The sequence below is a fragment of the Dasypus novemcinctus genome, chromosome 15, assembly GCF_030445035.2.
Source record: "Dasypus novemcinctus isolate mDasNov1 chromosome 15, mDasNov1.1.hap2, whole genome shotgun sequence".
Classification (NCBI taxonomy): domain Eukaryota; kingdom Metazoa; phylum Chordata; class Mammalia; order Cingulata; family Dasypodidae; genus Dasypus; species Dasypus novemcinctus.
Window position 1 is genome coordinate 36,381,668 of NC_080687.1, and position 25,684 is coordinate 36,407,351.

General features: G+C 39.8%; 1 pseudogene; it reads left to right on the forward strand.

Annotated features, from left to right (window-relative positions):
- Positions 1–4,370, forward strand: part of LOC101411650 (actin-related protein 2/3 complex subunit 1A pseudogene) — a 36,406-nt pseudogene extending 32,036 nt beyond the window's left edge.
- The last annotated feature ends 21,314 nt before the right edge of the window (positions 4,371–25,684 follow it).

Here is a 25,684-nt window from a genome sequence, read left to right on the forward strand (position 1 = left end):
AGTTGTATCTACTTTGGCTGTCTCTGGGGTCCTGCTGAGACAAGTGTAAGCGCAACCCCTCTGATGACCTCCTGACTCTTTTCTGAAGACTCTTAGCCATAAAAACTCATTTGTCTTTGCCATTTCCCCCTTTTATTCAAAGTCAAAAAGCAGTTTTTAATACAAGTAGGCTGAGATATTCTGCTGGTCTGAGTTGACCCTCTTATTCAAGGTTTTTTCTGGTTACGTCACCAGCTGGTGCTTGGTAGTAATCCCTCGGTGCCAGGGAGGCTCATCCCTGGGAGTCATGTCCCACACTGGGGGGAAGGTAATGCATTTACATGCTGAGTTTGGCTTAGAGAGTATCCACATTTGAGCAACATGGAGGCTCTCAGGAGGCAACTCTTAGGCATGCTGCAGCTCTGGGTCTAGTTCATATTTCAGGTACACTGGCTCATAAGCATAGTCTTCAGTATCAATGGCTCAAAAATTTTCTTCATTGCATCTGCTTCAATCTTCCACCAGCACCATCTTCTTAAGAGGTATTTAATAAAGTCCTACATTACCTCTAGGCTTTTTTGAGTCAAATTGTGTTAGCTGTTAAGTGGAACAACAGGCTGAGACTGGGCTCAAGATGAGGAATTATCATTTTCATCATACTAGGTTTGAGAACCAGGACATAAGATTCCATACAAAATTTAATCCCAACTTTGAGTCCTAAATGCACATGAAGAAAGACAGGGGTGTGGTGGAGGGTCACACCATAATCTGAGTGCCTATCTTTTGGTGTTAGAATAAGTTTCTCACTTTTTAAAAAAATTATTTTCCTAAATGTCTAAAGTGTCTTCTGTGATCACTTAAGAATTTTATATTCAGAATTTTTAAAACAATACTTGTTTAGATACTATTGCCTACCTTTCATGGTCTTTTGCAAAACCAGTGAATATAATACATATGCAATTGTTTTGTAACCATAAAGGAGAAACTTATAAAAAGCAAAAATTTTAGTGTGTGATAACTGTTTATCATCCAAAGAAAGGACATTACTAGCAAGGTAGTGAATTTTCGTGTTATTTATTCTTCTAATACCAAAACAAATTGATTGTGTTCTGAAAGTTTGATGTTATGTTTTTTTTCCATTTTAAAGTCCTTTATCATGCTGGATAATATTTACTGAGATGTTCAATATTAGGCATAAGGGAACAACAAAACAAAATCACAATGTGTTAGCACTTCATATCCACTAGGAAGGCAATAATAATAATAATGTAACAGGTATTGGTGAGGATGTGGAGAATTTGGAACCCTTCAACATTGTTGATGGGCATGTAAAATGGTGCAGCATCTATGGAAAACAGTTTGACATTTCCTCAAAAAAGTTAAACACAGAATTGCCATCTGACCCCGTAATTGTACTCCTAACTATATACCCCCAAAGAGTTGAAAACAGGTATTTTAAAAAATGTTTGTATACAAGTATTCGTAACATATTCACAATTGCCAAAAAGTAGAAACAGGGAAACGGACTTTGGCCCAGTGGTTAGGGCATCCGTCTACCATATGGGAGGTCCGCGGTTCAAACCCCGGGCCTCCTTGACCCGTGTGGAGCTGGCCATGCGCAGTGCTAATGCGCGCAAGGAGTGCCGTGCCACGCAAGGGTGTCCCCCGCGTGGGGGAGCCCCCACGCGCAAGGAGTGCGCCCGTGAGGAAAGCCGCCCAGCGTGAAAAGAAAGTGCAGCCTGCCCAGGAATGGCGCCGCCCACACTTCCTGTGCCGCTGACGACAACAGAAGCGGACAAAGAAACAAAAGCAGACAAAGAAACAAGACGCAACAAATAGACACCAAGAACAGACAACCAGGGGAGGGGGGGAAAAATAAATAAATAAATCTTTTAAAAAAAAAAAAGTAGAAACAACGCAAATGAAAATCAGTGGATAAATGGATAAACAAAATGTGGTATATCCATACATGGGGGTTTTATTCAGCCATGAAAAGGAATGGAGGGAAGCAGTTGTAGCACAGTGGTTTGGGCACCAGCTTCCTATGTACAAGATTTGGGTTCAATCCTCAGTATCTCCTGGAAAAAAAAAAAAAGGAATGGAAAACTGATAGATGCTACAAGGTGGATGAACTGGAAAACCTTTTGTTAGGTAAAAGAAGCCAGATATAAAAGGTTACATATTGTATGATTTCATTTATACAAAATATCCAGAATAGATAAATCCATAGAGACAGAAACAGATTAGTAGTTACCAGGGCCGGTGGGAAGGGATAATGGTGAGCAACTGTTTAATCAGTATGGGTTTTATTTTGGGGTGATGAAAATATTTTTCGTTTTCTTTTTAAATATTTATTTATTTATTTCTCTCCCCTCCTCCTCGCCCCGGTTGTCTGTTCTCTGTGTCTATCTGCTGCATGTTCTTCTTTGTCCGCTTCTGTTGTCAGCGGCACAGGAATCTGTGTTTCTTTTTGTTGTGTCATCTTGTTGTGTCAGCTCTCTGTGTGGGCGGCACCATTCCTGGTCAGGCTGCACTTTCTTTCACCCTGGGCAGCTCTCCTTATGGGGCACACTCCTTATGGGGGCACCCCTGCGTGGCAGGGCACTCCTTGCGCGCATCAGCACTGCGCATGGGCCAGCTCTACACGGGTCAAGGAGGCCCAGGGTTTGAACCGCAGACCTCCCATGTGGTAGACGGACGTCCTAACCGCTGGGCCAATTCCACTTCCAATGAAAATATTTTTCAACCTGATATAAGTGATAATTGCATAGCATTGTAAATGTACTAAATGCCACTAAATGGTACACTTCAAAATGGTTAATTTTATGTTATGTGAATTGCACTTCAAAAAAAAATATTAAAACTGCAAAATTTCTTGCAAATACAGATAAAAAATTACTTAGAATCTGGGGCATACTGTTAAAGAAGTTAATAAAGAAAATTTTATTACATACAGTAACTGGAGGGAAATGAATGAAATCTTTCTAAAAAGTTCAGGAAAAAAGCAACAAAGTAAACCAAAACAAAGCAGAAGGAAAAACTAAAATATAAATGCGAAGGGAATGAAGTAAAAACCAGAAGAACTAATAAATAAATCTAAAAGTTTGTTCTTTGAAAAGATGAATAAAGGATCAAACCCCTAAGAGAAGAGGCAAAATTAGAAATAACCATGAAACAGAGGAAATAATAAAAACTAGAGACAACTTAGCATAACCCTTGCAAATAAATGTGAAAACCCAGATTAAATAAAAAATATATAATTTTAAAGAAAAAACTACTTTCAAAATTAACCTCAGTAGGAAGAGAAAGTCTAAACAGACCAATTACAGGATTTTGCAGGATCTTGCCCCAATAACACGAAGCCCCCATCTATAAGAAGAACGGGAGGCAGTGGGTGAAAGCCTGTGAATTCAATGAGCTTATGGATACATCACAGGTATTGACTGGGCGTCTGAGAGCAAATGCACGATCACTTTCAGGGCAGCCTGCAGTGCTTATGTCTGGAATCAAATCGTGTCTGGACACCAATCCTGGTGATCCTGAAAATTAATCATATAACCACATTTGTGAAGCAATACACCCTGCCCCCCACTTACCCCCACCCCTAGGAGCAACTTGGCTGGGGGAAGTGGTGCCATTTCTATTTGTTACTTAGAGTCTGAAAATGACTGGTAGGTGAGCAAGCACTTTAAAAAATCCTCTTCCTTCCATGGTGCTCAGCTTGGATTGGCTTCCCAGCAATGTTTTGCTGGCAGCCGCACCATGTGGCTTCAAATGCAGAGTGTTTTCTGCCTATTCTGAAGAAGTGGATAAAAAGCCAGCCAGTACACCATAGGGCAGAAAGATGCTTTCTAATCTGCTGATGTCAGAATTTGGTGGCAGTGGCATTGCTGTCTGGGTGACAGAGTCTGCTTCTCTGCCAGTGGAAGCCACCTGGTCTGGGTCAGCCACGACAGCACTGTCCCCATTGCCAGTGCCTCAAAAGTGTGCAAGGTTCCACCTCTGAAGGCATCATTCCTGATACTTCTGACTGTATCATTTGTCTCCAAAAAGAGCATCATAGCTGCTGGCCATGGCTGCTGCCCAGGGCTCTTTAACTACAATGATCACAGCAGCCTGTTGTTCATTTTCAAAGTAGACCTCCCAAAACAAGCATCCAGTGCAAAATGTCAGCCTTGAAATGCTTATGCAGCATGAGCAAGAGGACCCCAGCCGAGGACCGCAATCCAAGGCCAGCCTTGGGGATGCCAAATCGGACCAGCATTGCTCAGGTCTCTATGAGGAGGACAAGGAAGACTCACAAACTTTGCACTGCTGTTGTCGATGGAGCCTTGACAATTTGGGATTTCAAGAGCATAGAGTTTTCTATCTAGGGCCTTTGAATAGTGTGAGGCTGTGAAGCTCTGAGATCTAGTGACTGACCACAGCTTTGCCATTTGCATGATGGGAAGGAGAGCCCTAACTGCCAGGAAACACTGAACACATAGTTGCAAATATCATTTCTATGTTTTTGCTTGCATATAATTAAGGAAAGTGTTGGCTTTTGAAAGGAGCAGTAGTTTTGTTTTAATATTTTTTAAAAAATGATTTATTATTTATTAATTTCTCCCCCCTCTCATTGGTTATATGCTTGGTGTGTCTGTTCATTGTGTGTTTGTCTTCTTTTTAGGAGGCACTGGGACCTCCCATGTGGGAGAGAGGTGCTTAATCAATGGAGCCACCACCACTCCCTGCTTTGTTGTGTCTCTCATTGTGTTTTCCTCCTTGTGTCTCTTTTTTGTGTCATCTCGTTGTGTCAGCTCACCGCAGCAACCCTTCATGTCAGCTAACTGTCCTGCTTGTCTTTTTTAGGAGGTACCAGGGATTGAACCCAGGACCTCCCATGTGGTAAGTGGGAGCTCAATTGCTTGAGCCACATCTGCTTTCTGGTAGCTTTGTTTTTTTCCTGTTTTATTCCTTTCTTGGCCAAGACTACTCTTTAAGTAATTTATTATGGAAAATTGCCACACTAACTTAAAGGAAAGGGTAGAGAGGTAAGACAAATTTCACTTATTAATATCAATGCAAAAGTCAGTAGCAAACAGAATCCAGCAGCACATTAAAAATAATGTATCATCCCGAAGCCCTGCAGATAAGCAGCCAACTCCTACGCTCTAGTTCTTCAGGCTTGTCCTGGATAACTAACAAAACGATGATGATATGGACCAGCTCCAGCCAAAAAGGAAGGAGTATCTTCAACTGCAAGCAGAACAATTACATTTTTTGCCCCATAATATCTACGTGCCTTCTCAGCTTGAAGCATTCAGAGAGAACATCATCCCAAATCCCTCAAGAATGAGGAATGAGAAAAAATAATGGGGAGTCAGCTCATGAAGGCAGATTTATTGTAATCGTAGTTATTATCTTGTGTTAACTGAGTAACTTGCAACGGTGGCATAGAAATAAATATTTAAATATTAAAAACATAATGCCTAATGTGGTTGGATTTTGATGCCCAGCATATCTCACTCTACCTGTTAACTCAGTAAGTGAAAACCCACGAACTCTATACAAAATAAGTCCAGAAAAGTAAGAAATCCTAAGTGTACAGTTGATGAGTTTTCACAAATTGAACATACCCGTGTACTGGCATTCATATCAAGAAACAGCAGGACCAGAACCCCAGAAATCCTTTCATGCCCCCTTTCCACAAGGATATTATCTATCTTGCTTCCTAACACCATAGATCAGCTTTGTTTATTTTTGAAATTTTATATGAATGGACTCATTACAGTATGTGTTCTTTGGCATCTAGTTTCTACACTTGGCATTATGTTTGTGAGATCTATCTGTATTATTGTATGTAGTTATAACTTGTTCTTTCTCAGTGTATATCGTTTTCCTATATAGGAGCTTGAATATACCATAATTTCTTTGTCCATTCTAACGTTGATGGAGAATTGGATAGCTTCCAGTTTGGGGCAACTCCAACGGTGATGCTATGAATATTCCTTTGTTAGACATGTGTGCACATTTATCTTGGACTTCTAACTAAGGCCGTAATTGCTGGGTCATGGGGTTATCAGTTTTTAAAAATTGCTGTCTCAGTTTACACTCCCAACAGCAGTGTATGAACATTCTGGTTGTTCCATATCCTATTACTCAGTATTTTTTTTTCTTTTTCCATTTTAGCTATCCTGTTGAGCATGTAATTGTATCATATTAGGGTTTTAATGTGTATTTCTTGATGTCTAATAATATATATCATCTTTTCATATGTTTATCCTTGAAATCATATTCAAACTTGTCAGCCCAATTGAATTTTATGTCTCATTTCATATCAGCAAACAGGCTCACTTGTTAAAATTGGGTGTAGATATCATTCTTATCCATGAGATGATATAATACCTATCAAGCTCTTAGCCCCATAGTTTAGTCTCCTAATAGTATGTGATTAAATAAGAGTCCATCAGTAAAAAATGAAGTTCAAAATAACTCAAGATTTATTTGCAGTCCTCAGACATCATTAAAAGATATGGATAGACCACAGCAGTACCTCTTTAAATTTCTTTTTCTCTTATCTAGGCTTATATCTTTCTTCCAAAAATCCTGGAAGAAGAGTTACAAAACAGCTTTCAGTGTGAAAGGCCTTTGTAATTATCACTCAAAATCCAAACTCCATGTAAGTTATGATGAATAAATGTAACTCAAATAAATAAAAACAAAACAAAAGCTTCTACATCTTATTCAACATCATACTGGAAACTTATCCAGTGTAATAAAATAAAAAATAAAAAAACATTGGAAAAAACAGCATACACACTGGAAAGGCATCCAAATCAGTCATTTTCACAGATAAAATGATTATCTATATAGAAAATCCCAAAGCATCAACAAAAAACCTCCTAAAGTGAGTTTAGCAAGGTTGTAGGAGTCAAGGTCAATACACAAAAACCAAACATATTTCTATATACTAGCTACAAACAAATGAACTGATAATTTAAAAATACATACATGCCATTTACATATTTATAAAATGATTGGGTATAAACTGAACAAAATATATATAATGTCCGTGTGCTGAAAACAATGAAATGCTGATGGAAGCAATTACAGCAGAACTAAATTAATGAAGAGACATACCGTGTTCATAGATTGGGTGAGTCAACATAGTAAACATACCACTTCCCCCAAAATAATCTACAGATTTAGCACAATTCCAATTAAAATCCCCTCAGGGTATTTTGTAGATTTAGACAAACTGATTCTAAAATATATATGAAATGACAAAGAAAGTAAAATAGTCAAAAACATTTATTCAGATGAATAAATTCAGAGAAATTATACTATGTGATTTTAAAACTTATTATAAAACATCAGTAATCAAAATAGTGTGGTGTTGGCAAGGGATAGGCACACTGAGCAATAGAACAGAAAGGATAGTCTTTGACAAATGGTGTTGGAGCAATTGGATATAATTCATCACCACTAGACTGGCCCTATAAGAAATGCTAAAGGTAGTTCTACAGGTTGAACAGAGTGAGACAATTGACTGAACTACATGAAGAGGTAAAGATCTACCATAAAGATAATGATATGGAAAAATATAAATTTTTACCAGTAGTATTGTGTTTTTGGGTTTTTTTGTTATGTTTTTTTTTAAATTTATTTCTTTCCCTTTCCCCCTCCCCCCACCCCAGTTGTCTGTTCTCTGTGTCCATTTGCTGCATGTTCTTTTTTGTCCATTTCTGTTTTCAGCAGCACTGGGAATCTGTGTTTCTTTTTGTTGTGTCATCTTGCTGTGTCAGCTGTCCATGTGTGCAGCACCATTCTTGGGCAGGCTGAACTTTCTTTCACCCTGGGTGGCTCCCCTTACGGGGCTCCCCTACATGGGAGACACCTCTGCGTGGCACGGCACTCCTTGCGTGCATCAGCACTGCGCATGGGCCAGCCCCACACGAGTCAAGGAGGCCAGGGGTTTGAACCGCAGACCTCCCATGTGGTAGACAGATGCCCTATCCATTGGGCCAAGTCTGCTTCCCCTGTGTTTTTGATTTGTAACTCCATGTTTACTTCCTATAGGATCTAAAATAAATATAAATATAAAATATAATTATGAATCATAATGGTAAAAAAAAAGAACCTTGACTTAAACTATACACTTTATACAAAAATTAACTCAAAATGGATCATAGATCTAAATTTAAAACATAAAAATATAAATTTTTAGAAGAAAACATAGGAGAAAATTTTCATGACCTTAGATCAAGAAAAGAGTTCTTAGGAAGGATGCCAAAAGTATGAGCCATAACAGAAAAAATTGGTTAATTAGACTTCATCATAATTATAATCTTTTGATCCACAAAAGACATTGTAAAAAGATTGAAAAGATAAGCTTTGTACACATTGGTACAAAATGTTTTCAAATCACATAGCCAACAAAGGACTAGTATTCAAAATACAAAAAGACTGCTCAAAACTCAGCAATAATAAAACAAACAGCCCAATTAAAAATGGGCAAGAGGCATGAACAAACACTTCACAATATGTTCAACATCATTAGCCATTAGGGGAATGCAAATGAAAGCCCAATGACCGCACATCGTGTTTACCGAGTGCAATGAATGTGCCACAATGATGAGGGAGGTTGTTGGTGTGGGAGGAGTAGGGTGGGGGACAGGGGGTATACAGGGACCTCTTACATATTTTAGTGTAACATTTTTTGTGTGATGTATATATCTTCAAAAAAATACAATTTACAAAAATAATGTGGGGGGTGGGGAATAGGTTATATGGGAACCTCTTATGTTTCTTGTTTTTTTATGTAACATTCCTTGTGATCTACTAACTTTAATTTTTAAAAATTAAAAAAAAAACAATACCCAAGAAAAATTAAAAGAAAATGTAACCACCTCACAAAAAAATAAAATAAAATTGTTAAAGTAAAAGATGTTGTCAATACCAATTGCTGGTGAGGAGGTGAGGCAACTAGAACACTCATACTTTGCTGGTGGGAAAACTAAATGATACATTCACTCTAATATACAGTTTACAGTTTCTTATAAAGTTGAATCCACAACTCAGCAATCCTAACAATCTCACCCCAAGCTATTACCTTGGTGCAAAGTAATTATGGTTCTGCACTGTTGAAATTTGTCATTTGTTATTGGTATACATTCTTAAATAAATGTTGTTATATTATACATCATTTTATTTTATTTTTTTATTTTTTATTTTTATTTTTTAAGATTTATTTATTTATTTATTTCTCTCCCCTTCCCCACCCCACCCACTGTCTGCTCTTTGTGTCCATTCGCTGTGTGTTCTTCTGTGTCTGCTTTGTATTCTTGTCAGGGCACCCGGAATCTGTGTCTCTTTTAGTTGCATCATCTTGCTGCGTCAGCTCTCCATGTGTGTGGCGCCATTCCTGGGCAGGCTGCACTTTTTTCGCCCTGGGCGGCTCTCCTTACTGGGCGCACTCCTTGTGTGTGGAGCTCCCCTACGCAGGAGACACCCCTGTGTGTCAGGGCACTCCTTGTGTGCATCAGCACTGCACGTGGGCCAGCTTATCACATGGGTCAGGAGGCCCGGGGTTTGACCCTTGGACCTCCCATGTGGTAGGCGGACGCCCTAACTGTTGGACCAAATCCACTTCCCTTATATATCATTTTAATGTGCATTTTCACTTTTTTTGCTAATGATTTATTACTTGCTGTTTATTTTATATTTATATTAAATTATGGAAATGGTGTTAAGACAAAAAACAAATTCAAGCAATTTTCTTATTTGAGTTAAAAATGGGTCATAAAGTAGGGGAGACAACTCTCAATGTCAACAATGTGTTTGGCCCAGAAACTGCCAACGAATGTAGAGTGCAGTGGTGGTTCAAGAAGTTTTTCAAAGGAGATGAGAGCCTTGAAGATAAGAAGCGTAGTGGCCAGTCACTGGAAGTTGACAACGACCAACTGAGAGCAATCATCGAAGCTGATCCTCTTATAACTATACGAGAAGTTGCTGAAGAACTCAATGTCATCCATTCTATAGTCATTTAACATTTGAAGCAAATTGGAAAGGGCAAAAAGCTCAATAAGTGGATCCCTCATGAGCTGATTGAAAATAAAAATATCATTTTGAAGTCTCATCTTGTCTTATTCTATGCAATAACAAACTATTTCTTGGATTGTGACATGTGATGAAATGTGGATTTTGTATGACAACTGACCAGCTCAGTGGTTGGACCAAGAAGAAGCTCCAAAGCACTTCCTAAAGCCAAACTTTCACCAAAAAAAGGTCATGGTCACTGTTCGGTGGTCTGCTGCTGGTCTGATCCACTACAGCTTTCTGAATCCCAGTGAAACTATTGTATCTGAGAACTATACTCAGCAAATCAATGATATGCACGAAAACTGCAACACCCGCAGCAGGCATTGGTCAACAGAAAGGGCCTAATTCTTCTCAACCGCATGTTGTACGAGCAAAGCTTCAAAAGCTGAACGAGTTGGGCTACAAAGTTTTGCCTCATCCACCACATTCACCTCACCTCTGGCCAACAGACTACTACTTCTTCAAGTTTCTTGACAACTCTTTGCAGGGAAAATGCTTCCACAACCAACAGGATACAGAAAATGCTTTCTAAGAGTTTGTCTAATCCCAAAGCACAGAGTTTTACACTATAGGAATAAGCAAATTTAGTTCTCATTGGCAAAAATGTGTTGATTGTGATGGTTTCTATTTTGATTAATAAAGATGTATTTTAGCCTAGTTATAATGATTTAAAATTCATGGTCCAAAACTGCAATTACTTTTGCACCAACCTAATATTTATCCTAAAGCAATGAAGACCTATGTTCTTACAAAAACCTATGTACAAATGTTTACAGCAGTTGTATTCACAATTGCCAAAAATGAAAACAAACCAAGCGTTCTTTCATTGGGTCAAGGTTTAAATAAACTGTGGTACAGCTATATGATGAACTGTTACTCAACAATAAAAAGGAACAAATTATTGATATGGCAACAACTTGGATGAATCTCAAAGGCATTGTGCAGAGTGAAACAAGCTTGTCTCAAAAAGTTATGTACTAAAATAAAAAAATTAAAAAAAAAAAAAAAAAAAGTTATGTACTCATAAAGGTATGATAACATCTTTTAGATATTCTTTTTTTTTTTAGATTTTTATTTTTTATATCTCTCCCCTTTCCCCCTACCTGCCCATTGTCTGCTCTCTGTGTGTTCTTCTGTGTCCATTTGCATTCTCAGCGGCACTGGGAATCTGTGTCTCTTTTTTGTTGTGTCATCTTGCTGTGTCAGCTCTCCGTGTGTGCGGCGCCACTCCTGGGTGGGCTGCGCTTTTTGTGTGGGGCGGCTCTCCTTGCAGGGTGTGCTCCTTGCACGTGGGGCTCCCCTACACGGGGGACACCCTTGCGTGGCATGGCACTCCTTGCATGCAGCAGCACTGGGCATGGGCCAGCTCACCGCATGGGCCAGGAGGCCCTGGGTTTGAACCCTGGACCTCCCATATGGTAGGCGGATGCTCTATCAGTTGAGCCACATCCACTTCCCTTGCTATTCTTGAAAAGAAAAAAAACCACACAGAATGATGGACACATCAGTGGTTTCCAGGGGAGAGGGTATTACTACAAATTGCTAGCACCAAGGAGTTTTGGAAGGTGATGGAACTGTTTTGTATTCTGACTGTGGTGGTGGCAGCTACATGAATCTATCCATGTGTAAATATCTTAATTTACAAGAAGAAAACAACCTTCTGTTTGGCACAAGCATCATAAGGAAAATAAAAAAAACAAATGATAAAATGATAAAAGGTATTTATATGATTCATACCACAAAGGACTAGTCTGCCTAATATAAAATTCTCTTAAATGTCCAAACCAAAACTAAAACACCCAGCCACCCCTAAAAGAGCAATAGGTATAAAAAGACATTTCACCTTAAAGGAAATACAAGTGAGCCTTAAAAATATGAATAGATGGTCCATCTTACACATAGGTACAAAGCAGACTAAAGCTACATTAAGATAGCACTTATCTATAGGATAGGCAAAGGTCCCAAAGTTTGGCAACACAAACTCTTCATTGCTGAAGGAAATGTATATGAGATAATTCAGCAATATCTACTAAATATTTCATTTGATCCAGGTATATTTATCCTACATGTCCAAAATAAAGTATATTCAAGGTTATTCCTTACAGTTATTTCTTGGCAATAGTCAAAGAATGGAAAGAATGCACTGCTCTGCAGCTGTAGGGAAAGACTGAGGGAAATCTTTATGCCTCGATAAAAGAAGAGTTCCCATATGTATTATTATTAAGTCAAAAAAAGCAAGGTGCAGAATAATGTATATAGTATGCGGCATTCTATGTAAAGGTGAGGAGTATAAGAATAGATTGGTACCACATAGAGAAACTCTGGAAAAATAATCAAGGAAATAATAGAAATGATCATTAGTGAAAGAGAGGAATGGGAACAAAAAGATGGGGGTAAGAGCAGAAACAAAATTTTCCCTCTGTCTTTCTATATTTAAAATTTTTGAACATTTATATAAAATACCTGTCCCCCAAATTAATTCCATTTGCAAATGAAAAGGTAAATTTTAAGTGATTTATCATCCCATCAGCTCTGTGGAATATAACAGAATGGCAGAAAGTACGGCAGAGCTGAGACAGGGAGCCAGAAGGCATCTCTCATTTGCACAAAAGACATAAGAAATGCAGAGGTAAGACATGCTGGTGAAACTTAATTCAAAAGCAACTGAAGTTGGTGTTAGTCATCAGGAGACAGTGGAGGGGAAAAATTGTTTGGGATGTAGACGACCTGGACTCAGAGCCTCCTTATACTGACTGGGAGGTTTGGGGCAAGTGTTTCAGGCTCTCTGAGGCTATTTTCTCATCTATAAAATGGCAAAGACAACAAAACACACCTCACACAGGGTTAAGGGTGACATGCATCCCAGCAAAAAGACTTGTTCTTAGTCCTAAGTGGCATTCCTCTGGGTGCCAACCCATTTGTAAATAGGACCCTTGGAAGATACGTTATCGTTGAAGGTGTGGACTCGTTTGTGAACAGGAGCTTCTGAAATCCTATTTAGGTGTGGCCCATCTGAACCAGGCTGGGCCTTAATCCTTACTGCATGAGGCCTTTATACGCAGAGGAAATGGCCCAGTGAGGCTGAGAGCGCCAGGGGAGCCGGAAGCAGGAAGTCAGCCAAAACCAGAAGGGGAGACCCGAGGGCCCGAGAGCTCCCTGGGGACAGGAAGGAGATGAGGGCAGAGGAGCCGGCCAAGGAACCTCAGGGAGTCTTGCAAGCCAGCACCAGAACCCTACCGACTCCGAGAGAAAGCACGGCCTTGCTGATGCCTTTGATTTTGGACTTCAATCTTCCAAACCATCTGTCCATAAATTCCTGTTGTTAAGCCACTGCTTTGTGTGGTACATGGCAAAGGAGCTCTAGAAAATGAAGGAAAAAATCAAGGCACCTTGCAGAGGAGGGTAGGACTGTATGTTTAAAATGTGTTCAGAAAGTGACAAAGGAAATGAGCAAAGCCCCCTCAACCCTAACTGCTGCCTCCTGTCCTCTGTGATTCTGTACCACTAAAGCCCCAAAGAGCTGGCCTGGCAAGGCTGGGCTCGCCTGGGGGGACAGAGAGACAGGGAGGAACCAAGAAGCAAAGTCAGAATCCCTCTGACAAATGATTTTGCTTCCTAAGAAACCACTCACGAGTTTGTGGATTTTGTGGTGGACAGGCTACTTACCATGGGCTATGTGGTAAAGTTTGAACTTAACCCTTTAACTCCATGCTGCCAAGAGCAAGCCATTCTGGGAGTGTTGAGCAGAGGTGGGCGGTGGGCACACTCAATTTTGCCTCCTGGAAGGACCGCTCTGAACACTGTGTAGAGATTGGGTTGAAGGAAGGCAAGACTGGGGGCTGCAGTAGAAAAAGACGATGGTGTCCTGAACTGAAGAGAATGAATGGAGAAAAATGGATGGAATGGAGAGGTGCTTAGATGGGGCAGCTGCAGGGTTGCTGAGGACAGGGGAGGAAAGAAGCAAGGATGACTCTCATATTTCCCGTGGAGCAGCAAGATGGATGGCATGTTGCCACTATTCGTGTAGACAGAGATGATAGAAACATTTACAGGAAAAGATATGGAGCTCAGTTCTTGATAAGGAGAGCCTGGATTTCTGTGAGGACTTGGGTGAAGGCGATTAGTGGGCACCTGGCGCTCAGGGTCTGGACTCAGCCTAAGAACACCAACTGAAGGCATGGGGTTGATGGCCTGGCCTTGCGGAGTTTGTAAGACGGGAAAAGAGTGGCCTTGGATATAACCCTCGAGAATATCACTTTAATCTCTCTTACCTCACATGACTAAGGAAGATAGCCATGATTACTCCCATTTGTCAGATAAGGAAACTAGACTCAGAGGCGGAGATGGTGACTAAAGTTATCTAGCTAGTAATTCTTACTCTATTACACTCCAGAATCCTAGCCTATTCTTTATCAGTGTTCCCACTAAAGTTCATTTCTCCGTTAAAATATTTCTGGAAATGAAGTGAGTAGACAAATGCGTATTTTTCCCTATGGATTTAATTATTATTTTTAGCAGCAGGAGAATTTAATGTAAAGCAAAATACACACTCAAGATCAGAACACGGGCATGCTCACACAAATTGCACAAGTTGCCAATTAATTGTTTTAAAATATTTTTAAAAATTTATTTCCAAGGGGTTAAAAACAACCAAAAAAAAAAAAAAGGAAAAATTGGAAAACAGGTTGAAGAGGCCATGTACTCATGCAGGACTGATAAATACTTCAACTTCTTATGTGCAACATATGAAACACAAACTCTCTCTCTTTCAGGGACACTAATCCAACCAAATCATTCTGGATGAATTATAAGAATACATACCCAAGAGATGGAAATACCTGAAACCTCTCCATGTCCATAGAAGTCAATACCTATCAACTATACAGTCATGTATTACTACAAGCAGATGTGTAAGCAAAGGCTTAGATGGGGGGCTAGTATGTTGTGTTGTTTTTTTTTAAGTTCTGCCTTCTTTTAAATTTTAAAAAATATTTTATTTATTCATTTCTCCCCTCCCCCATTGTTTGCATTCACTGTCTGATCATTGTGTGCTGTCTGTGTCTGCTCATCTTTTTTTTGGAGGTACCAGAAACGAAACCCAGGACCCTCTTGCAGGAGGAAGATGCCCAATCGCTTGAGCCATATCTGCTCCCTGCTTGTTGTATCTCCCATTGTATTTCCTCATTGTGTCTCCATGTTGCGTCAGCTTACCACATCAGCTCACTGTCTAGTTAGTGTTCTTTAGAAGGCACTGGGACCCGAAACTGGGACCTCCTGTGTGGTAGGCGGGCACCCAACTGCTTGAGCCACATCCACTTCCTGGTTTTCTTACTACACATTTACAGTTACTTCTTGTGTCTAAGAACACACTTTTTTTGTATTTATCTAAGCATTAACTTTTATTAACAAATGTATTCATAAAAATGACCTTGTGAAATGATATATAATTTGGCTTCCATTAAAAAGATGATATGATGAAGCCTAGATCACTCACTGAGGGTCAGTTATGAAAGTGATGTAATTGCTCCTTTTTTAAAAAAAGATAATTAGATTACATAAAATGTTGCATTAAAAAATAAGGAATTCCCATATGCACCATTCCCCACACCTCCCACTTTCCCCCCATATAAACAACTTCTTTCATCAGTGTAGCACATTCATTGCAATTGATGAGCACATTCATTGCAATTGATGAACACATTTTGGAGCATTGCCACTGAGCATGGATTATAGTTTACATTGTAGTTTATACTCTTCTACTCAATTCTGTAGGTTATGACAGGATCTATAATGGCCTGTATGTCATTGTAATATCATTCAATACAATTCCAAGTTCTGAAAATGCCCCCATATTACACCTCTTTTTCCCTCTCCCTGATTCAGCACCTCCAGTGGCCACTGTCTCCACATCAATGATATAATTTCATCCATTGCTAGAATCACAATAAGTCTATAGTAGAATACCAGTAAGTCCAGTCTAGTCCATATTTTATCCCCCAATCCTGAGGATTCTGGGATGGTGATGCCCAATCCACCTCTAATTGAGAGGGGCCTTCGATCCCGTATGGCTGATGGATGGGACTCTCTTGCTTGCAGTTTTTTACTCTCTCGGTTCCTTGGTGTGGTGGTTGTCCATCCTCACCTCCTTGTTAGTTGTCCTGGGTGAGTCCAATAAACTGGAGAGTAGGTATTGCAACTCCACTGAGGCTCAGGGTCCAGCTGGCACATGGACAGCCCAGAGATTCAAGTCTCTTGGATGTATACTTACCAACTCCCAGCACCAACTATAGGTTCAAATAAAAGGGGCAGAAGAGGCATGTATAGAGATATCACATCATCTGAGTCCAACGCTGTCACACTTGGGAACACAAACTCCAAAGGAGGGCCAACTGGCAAGACATCAAACTCCAGAGCCATCTGCCATGACTGTAGGACCTGGGTATTTCTAGAGTCCTCAGGAGTTCCAAAATTTGGGGTGGTATCTACTTTGGCGGTCCATGAGATCCTGCTGAGATGTGCATAAACATTATTGCTCTGATGACCTCCCAACTCACTTTGAAGTCTCTTAGCTATATAAACTCATTTATCTTTACCATTTCCTCCTTTTATTCAAGGTCTTTTTCTAGTTGCATCACCAGCTGGCGCCAGTGAGGCTCATCCGTAGGAGTCATGTCCCATGTTGGGGGGAAGGTAATGCATTTATATGCTGAGTTTGGCTTAGAGAGAGGCCATATTTGACCAATATGGAGGCTCTCATGAGGTAACTCTTAGGCACCCTGCAACACTAGGCTAAGTTGCAATTTCAAGAGCAAAGGCTCACAAGCATAGTCATCAATATCAAAGGCCGATCAATGGACGATCCTTCTTCATCAGTCATTGCCCCTGTACTTGGGGGATTGTTGCTATTAGGAACACACTTTATATGCCCAAAAAGAATATTAGTACATTGATACCTTTTTCTTGGCTTTCATCTGCTAAATTAATTTTTTAAGAATAGTTTTTAAAATTTTATTGACGTGTATCATTCATACATGAGCATACATAAACAATAAGTATAGTAAAAGTTGTGAATTTAAGAATAGTTTTATCATTTATTATTTTAAAGCCACCAATATACCACATATAAAATAAATATTAGTGCAGTTAATTCAGGCACTGTTTTCTTCTACAGTGAGTAACAATTCAATCACTAACATGAAGAAAACATTATTGATTTTCTTCACTTAACTCTACCATTCTTTATTCAGACTTTAAGTTGCACATCCCAACCTTTCCTTGGTAAATTAGATTTCTGAGAATTGTGCTCTCTAAACCTCAGGAAACTCTCTTCACCATGTTTCCGGTAGTTAAATATATGAAAAAGAAACCATTGACTTGGAAGTTTGGGGAAGGAGGCAGGAAAGGAGAACACAAAGGTAATACTTAGAAAACAATTATCCATGGGTTCATTTCCAAAAAAAATGACTACATTTAAGTTTTGTCTATGGAAATCCCATTGTATATTTAGGGTCAATTTTAAATGTACAATAAAATCTTATCTGAAGGGTATTTCTAATTTATACACTTTATACTTAGTTTTTGTTTTTGAAAAAGACAAGGATTGTATGAGGGAATACTATATATTAGATATTTAATATATGAGAAGGTCTTTATGAGATATACTAAGTCCGAAGAAAAGGTTACAAATCAACCTGCTTTAAAACTTAAAAATGTATTACACCGAAACTTGAACAGAGGCTATTATTTTTTATGTATTTTCTAATTTTTTTTTGCATGAGTTACTTTTTAGTAATTGGGGGGGGGGGAAGAGGGGGAATCAGTTATAATAAAAATCTTGAGTTTCCAAATCAGAAATAATTCAATTGATGGATTGAAGTCAGCCACTTAGGGAGCCAGGTCTTACACATTCCAGGCCAGAGAGCCCCAAGTGTGTGCTGCTGCCCATAACCACGTGTAGCTCACCTCCCTGGTGCTCCCCAATCAGTGATCTGGATGGTGGACCCTAAGGGGAAAATGTAGCCATCTGAGGTTCCCCCTTTATTCTTGGGCTCAAAGCTTGGAAACAACTCTGCTCTGAGTTTTTCTCCTACTGAAGTGATGATGTTTCCATAGTCAAAGACATTATCTTTAGATTTGATTATTTTCTCCCCAAGCATAAACCTTTTTTAGACAGTTGAGATAATTGTTAATTTTACTGGGCACTGTGCTAAATGCTGTGAGGGTCAGTATAGGTTTGTGATTATGATCATGAGATCTAGAATCAGTCTGACTGGGATTTGAATCTTGGCTCTATAATTTACTAGCACCATGAAATGGGCAAATTGCCTAATTTCTTAAAGCCTCAATTTTTTAATCTGCAAAATGATATATTTTGCTGAACCTAAGATGCCTTTGATTAGAGGCATATATTATTTATTTCTAAAAATGTTGTCAATTAAACTATGACACGTTGCCTTAAGCAATAGCCCTGGGCAGTGCATAAATTGATCATACCAGCCTCTCATTACTTTGAAATTTCTTTCATTTATACCAGAGATCTGACCATTTCTCCTGCCTACTATTGTGTTGTTTGGTATGTGATGGGAAATCTTTTTATGCACAGCCCAGTAACTAATGTGACACAGATTCCTGTACTTACAGATCTGTCTCTTCCATTCTTGGGTCCATAAAACCTTTAGTTTTTGTTTCACAAGAAAATATAGAAGTCTAATCACTTTCCCAGCAAATTTCCAGCTCTGTTTCTATGTTCTTCTGTATTCCCTATAAGTTTTCATTTCAGTGTTGAATAACAGCGTAATTTTGTCAAAGATTTAAAAAATAACAATGAAGCCCAGCACATGTTGTTCCAACAGAACACACAACTGAAGCAAAAATGATCATCTTAATTGCAATGACCAAGTTTGGGTGTAGGGGATTGAATTATGCTACCTACAAAAGACTTATTCAAGTCTTCATCTGCATTCCAGTGGGTGTGAATCTATTTGAAAATAGACCTTTGGAGATGTCATTATGAGTTAAGACGTGGACTTCTTTGGGAATAGGATCTTCGAAAACAGATGAGGCCAAATTGAATCCATATTGCGGGAGTCATAAGCAGTAGAAATTTGATTGTGGTCAATCAGTAGAAGCCAGAAGTCAATGCAAACTAGAGAATCAAATACTAGGAATGAGAGATCAACATGTGACAGAGAATTACAGGAATGCTACAGACCCCTTAAGAAAGCAAACCCTGCCAATATCTTGATGCTATACTTCTAGCTTTCAAAGCTGTAAGTAAATAAATTGCTACTGATTAAACCAATCAGGGTGTGATATCTGTCATAGCAGCACTGGCAAACTAAGACATTGGACCACACACACTAATACTGACTGGAAAATATTATCAATTCTAAGATGTATCAAGGATTCTGAAATGTAATTTGGGGAAAAAAATTGTGTTTTAGAATTAACGAAATGTGCAGTGCCTCCTCTTAGAGTTGCTGTGATGATTAGATGAAATAATCCCTGGCACATAGTAAGCATGTATAAATGTTAGCAATTACTTTATTACAAATATGGCCACGACACACTCCTAGCCCCTGCCAAGGGCACAGACTCCAATCAAAAAACAGTCATCGAAAGAAGTAATAAGATTTATTTATTTACTTACCCGCCTCCCCCCCATTTGCTGTCTGTGTCCATTTGCTATGTGTTCTTCTGTGTCTTTTTCTTTTTGTCTTTCCTTCTTATTTTCTCCTCTAGGCTTCACTGGGATTCAATTCTGGGGAGCTGTGATATGGGAGAGCACTTCCCTGTTGTTCGTGTGACCTTGGTTCCTGGTTCCTGATGCATCTCACTTTGATTCTTCCCTGTATCTGTCTCTCCTTTTTTGTTGCATCATCATCTTACTGCACTGCTCCCTGCACAGGCCTGGCACATCTTCACCAGGAGGCTCCGGATATTGAACCCAGGTCCTCCCATATGGTAGACAGAAGCCCAATCCCTTAAGCCACATCTGCTTCCCTGTATATTTGTAAGTGCGTTGATTTCTAGGTCTTTTACTTCCTTTCCTTTCTCAGCCTTCTTTTATCCAGCCATTTAGGAAGCATTTACTGAAATCTTATATGTGGGTGCTATGCAAAGCACTTTCTAGACATGTGGTCAGCATTCAAAAAAATAAAGTACAGTGGGAATCTGGACAAAAATGTCTGGAGCCCAAAGACATTGCTAATATGTGTTTAAAGGCAGAAAACAATAGAGTAGTCAAAAGAGCAGGGGGAAAGGAACAGATTATAGAGAAAGCAGAAAAGAACAAGGCCTTTTAGATGACAGGAAAAAATCAGTGGGCTAGAAGAAGAAATTAAATTCCAGTCCTGTTCTTCTCTAAGTCAACATGTGACCTATATTTCCTTTCTTACTTTTTTTTTAGGTACTGGGGCTGGAGATTGAACTTTGGACCTTATATGTGGGAAGCCAGCTCTCAAAACACTCAGACACATTGGCTATCCTGACTTGGTTTCTTCATTTGTTTGCTTGTTGTTGTTGTTGTTGCTGTTGTTGTTGTTTAGGAGGCACTGGAAACCAAACCCAGTACCTCCCATGTGGGAAGCAGGTACCCAACTGCTTGAGCCATATCCGTTTCCCCCTTTCTTATTTTTGAGCATGATAAAGAATCTTCATTGTCTTTAAGGCCAATTTCATTATTTCATTTAGGAGGGAGTTCAGGTGATTTGGTTGGAAATATGGCTTCTGGCAGACCTAAGGGTGATTTCCCTCTTCTTTGTGATTTTCTATATTTATCAGTTGCTGTATAATGTTATCTTTACAATGGAAACACTAATCTACTGATAGAAAGTCTATTAAGCATATGGCTTTTTATCATAGCCAAGGAGGAACATAAAAACATCCAAACAAGTCCCTGGATTTTAGGAAAGTTTCTTTAAAACAACAACAACAACAATAACAAAAAATTTTTGATAGTAGAGCAGGCTATTGTAGAAAAAACAAAAATACCAATTAAAAGATGATGTGCTTGGATTTTTTTCTATAAATAGACTTGGATAAATAGACAAAGGACAAACTTTCCATTAAAGTAATATTTTTAAAGCTGTTAATTACAGTAAAAATTTTGTTTTAGAACAAAAATTACACATATATAATAAATATTTATATATAAAATGTTCATATATATTAAATATATATATATTTTATATACATAAATGGAATGTGTATTTAGCCTTCAAAATCTAGAATAAATATTAAAACATAAGCATGGCATATGCATGTTTGTTATGTAAATTCACAAATTTTATTATACACTTACTGTTTATTTATATTCATGTATGAATGATATAGTTCAATAAAATTTTATTAAGAAAAAAACAAAAAACATAAGCATGGAAAAAAAATAGCAATGATGAGTGAGTTAAAAGACAAAAACATCTGCTGGAAGTCGCTTCTCACTAAAAGCAGAACATCTGATAAATTCTAAAATTGCCTTGCTAATAATTTCCTCTTCCAGATGCTGACCAAATGGAAATAGATAATTGACTGATGTGGAAAGTCTGGGAACATTGGAAGGTAATGACTATGCGATGCCAGCTGTAAGGGAATGCTGACCGCCTGAGTCAAGGTATTCAGGATTACTAGTAAGGGAAACTAGCTGGTTCAGGTTTAACCAAAATGGGGAAATGAGTTAAAGATTCAGGAATAGGCCACAGAACCCACAGGCTGGAAGAGCTGCAGGCCTTACCGGGACCCAAACCAGGAACTAGAAATATCTCCCATGCAAGGAGTATTTCTCTTATTTGCCATCTGTCTTGGGTTAAGTTCTTTCAGATTCTGAGAACTTGGGTGTAAATGAAGTATGAAGTAGGTGCTCCCAGGAGAAACTAATAAGGAGGTGGGAGGCTCTGGGGTCTCAGGAATGTAAATTAGACCCCAGAGTTTGTTCTGCCTCAAGCAGACGGACTGGACTTTGGCACTTCCACACCAGTGTGCCAATGATTGTAGGCCATAGGTGTGTGGAAGGGGGTAATAGCGGGAGGAGGTAAAACTTTCAGGGGCTTCTATTTCTCCATGTGGGTGGGGTGACCCCAACACCCAAAAGCAATCCTCAGAAAGTCACCTGTGAGGGCCATTTGCAGCAAGGCTTGCAGAAGCTGGGTGAGGAGTGCGCACAGAGCTGGTAAAAGGAATCCAAGGGGCTCTGAGAGGGCAGCAGTGTCTAGCACAGCATCTCTGCTGCTTTCTCTGTTGGTTGCTTTGTTTTTCCCTCTTTCTGAAAACCAGCTTTCTCTACCACCTGCATGCATCTGGGCCAGATGTGGCTGCTCCAGTCTCTGCTTCACACCATTTCCCATGGATGCCTGAGAGAGAAAGACTGATGGAGTCCCTGGGTTCTAGTTCCACATACCCAGGAGAGCTACTCTGTGGGCTTGGTTTGAACCGGGTGTCTCTATGTCTCTGCCACCATTCAACTGCCTGAGGCCATGCAGCCAAGTATAGCACATAGGTCAACCTGTGGATGCAGAGTCAACCTCTGTGTATGTATGTGTGTGCATGCACGTGTGTGTGATGTTGTGGCAGAGGAGAGGACAGAGCAACAAGTTCTCAGAAAGGATCAAGATGGACCTGGCAGACTCTGAGTTGGATTTTCTGCTCTGGGCTTAGTCAGCTATGTACCCTAGATTTTCTGAAAGCAGATATCAAAAGTTTTCAGAGGAAAGGAAGAGATCTGATTCCAAGGCAAGAGGCTCTAAAAGCTTAGTTGGCTTTTAGAGGGATGAGGGTGTCACAAAAGCAAAATTCTGAATAAGCAATTACAAACCATGCTCCTTTTTTGAGGAAGAATTGGGAAGATATCTCAAGGAAGTAGTCTCATACATGGGTGACACCTACAAGGACAGATTTTAAAATATTGTGTGCACCAGACAGAATGTGTACAGAATGGAGTAAATCAAAGATACAGAACTAAAACAACAGTCTCAAGAAGCTGGGAAAAATATATTCAAGGTTTTATAAAAATAGATATATTTGAGTAAGAACATTAATGAAGAGGTGCTTGAGACACATTGCTTGAGACAGATATAATAACAAACAATTAGTGTGAAAAAGCAAGCCTTTTCAAGACATATTGTTAACTGGAGAAAGCAAGTTACAAACAATATAGCCAGTAGGATATTTAGTAAATACATAATTACGCTTATTTATCAATTAAAAAATAGGATTGATCTAGGGTGTTGGAATAAAATGTAATTTTTTCTTCCCTTGGCCTCTTTTTTTCCCTAACTTTTTTTTTTAAACATTGAACCTCACTGTTTATATAATAATGATAAAGTTAAGCAATGAAAGAAAAAAGCAGTATTAACTAATTTCAATTTAGTTTTTCTTTAATCAGAAAATTTCCATCTGCAATGGGGAGAACAGACATTCTTAAGAGGGAATAAAGTGCCAAATAGAGAAGGAGATAACAAGAGAACATCTAGGCTGTGGACTTGGCCCAGTGGTTAGGGCGTCCGTCTACCACATGGGAGGTCCGCGGTTCAAACCCCGGGCCTCCTTGACTCATGTGGAGCTGGCCCATACGCAGTGCTGATGTGCGCAAGGAGTGCCCTGCCACGCAGGGGTGTCCCCCGCGTAGGGGAGCCCCACGCGCAAGGAGTGCGCCCCTTAAGGAGAGCCACCCAGCACAAAAGAAAGTGCAGCCTGCCCAGGAATGGCGCCGCCCACATGGAGACCTGATGCAACAAGATGACGCACAAAAAGAAACACAGATTCCCGTGCCGCTGACAACAACAAAAGGAGACAAAGAATACGCAGCGAATAGACACAGAGAACAGACAATGGGGACGGGGGGTGGAGGGGAGAGAAATAAGTTAAATTAAAATAAAATAAAAAAAAGAGAGAGAAGAACATCTAGATGCTTTCAGTGAGTTTAAGGCTCCTGGTCTAGGCAGATTACCCCCAGAGTCCTGCAAAAACTTTAGAAGTATGTCCATGGAACCACTGCTAGTAAACTCGATGTAGTCATGGAAGCCTCAAATTAGAACTGTTCATAGAAGCATCATTTGCTTCATGAGGAGCAGCTGTTTCCTGTGCCTGACCATGCCTCAAGCTGGAGCTGGAGGACTTCCCCGTGGGGATGCTGTAGTGGATGAGGGGTTCTCCTCCACAAATGGGGGTTTGGACCAGATCAGTGATTCTCTAAGAAATGCCTGTGGCCCATCAGTGTGCCAGAAAGGTCCCCAGTGGACGTAAAACTGTGGTAAAAATGCAAGTCCCTTCTTAATTCTCATGACTGATGAGTGTACAGGTCATAGGTGTTCATGTTTACAAAAAACCAAGAGTCGCTTACTGGTAACCTACATGACAGGATAACTTGCTGCGGTGTCTGTCTACAGTTTCCCTCTCCCTCATTCCACAGATGGACCTTTGCTCTTCCCCTCTAACCCTGCGCTTCAGCGTAAGTTGGGAGTTACTCTCCCCAAATGATATTACTCAAAAGATACTTTTTCTCCTGGCCTTTATTTTCCTAAAACTGGAACCCATTGGAGAGATTATACTTTCTTTGAGGACACCAATGGAAGAGAAGTATCTTTGAAGTGAATGAAGGGCAGCAGATGGATTTCTTTCGGAGTTAGAGAGAGAGATGAGGTGAGGATGGAGCTCACGGACTGTGGGCTTTGCTCGGTGTTGTACCCCGCAGAAGTTTAAGATTTTGGAGGGGCAGATCATGATAAGCCTAGAGAGGCTGGTCCCTACATGCAGGGTGTTTTAGTTTCCTAGGCTGTTCAAGAAAATACCATGAAATGGGTCGGGTTGAATAATGGGAATTTGGGGAGCTGACCTAGCTCAGTGGTTGAATACCCGTCCTGGGTTCAATCCCTGGCCCCAGGACATAAAGAAAGAAAAATAATGGGTGTTTATTTGTTCATATCATGGGTTTGAGTTTAGGAAAAAGATCCAATCAAGACATCATCAAGGCGAAGCTTTCTCCCCAAAGACTGTGGCATTCTGGAGCTGGCTGCCGGCAACCCTTTGCCCTTAGCTTGACGCATGGCAAGGCACATGACAGTGTCTCCTGGACTTACTTCGCTTCTGGGTTCTGTTGGTGTCCAGCCTCTGGCTGTACCCTCAGTGGCTTTCTCTGTGTGTGTGTGTCTGAATTTCATTATGCTTATAAAGGACTCCAGTAATAGGCTTAAGAACCATCAAAAGGTCATACCATGGGGACCTCTCATGAGCAAGGACCAAGGTTCAATTCCCCGTGCCTCCTTAAAAAAAAAAGGTCCTACCTACAATAGGTCCACACCCACGGGAATGGATTAGACTTAAGAACATGTTTTCTAGGGTACATACAGCTTCAAACCTCCATACAGGGTTCCAGCTTCAAGAAAGCAGAGACCCACAAGAGTTAAAGAGACCAAGGTGGATTTAGAAAGTAAAGATAACAAAGCAACCACAGAACACAGGATAGTGGTCTTGCCTGCTCCAAGTACCACATTAGTCTTCTGACTTCTGCTGAGAGTCTGGTAAGACAGGAGACTACAATAACAACAAAAATTTCATTTTCTTCCAGCCCAGCAGTCTGGAGGGTTTAAAGTATTGGTTTAATATAAAGAAAACAGAGAAATGGATTTTT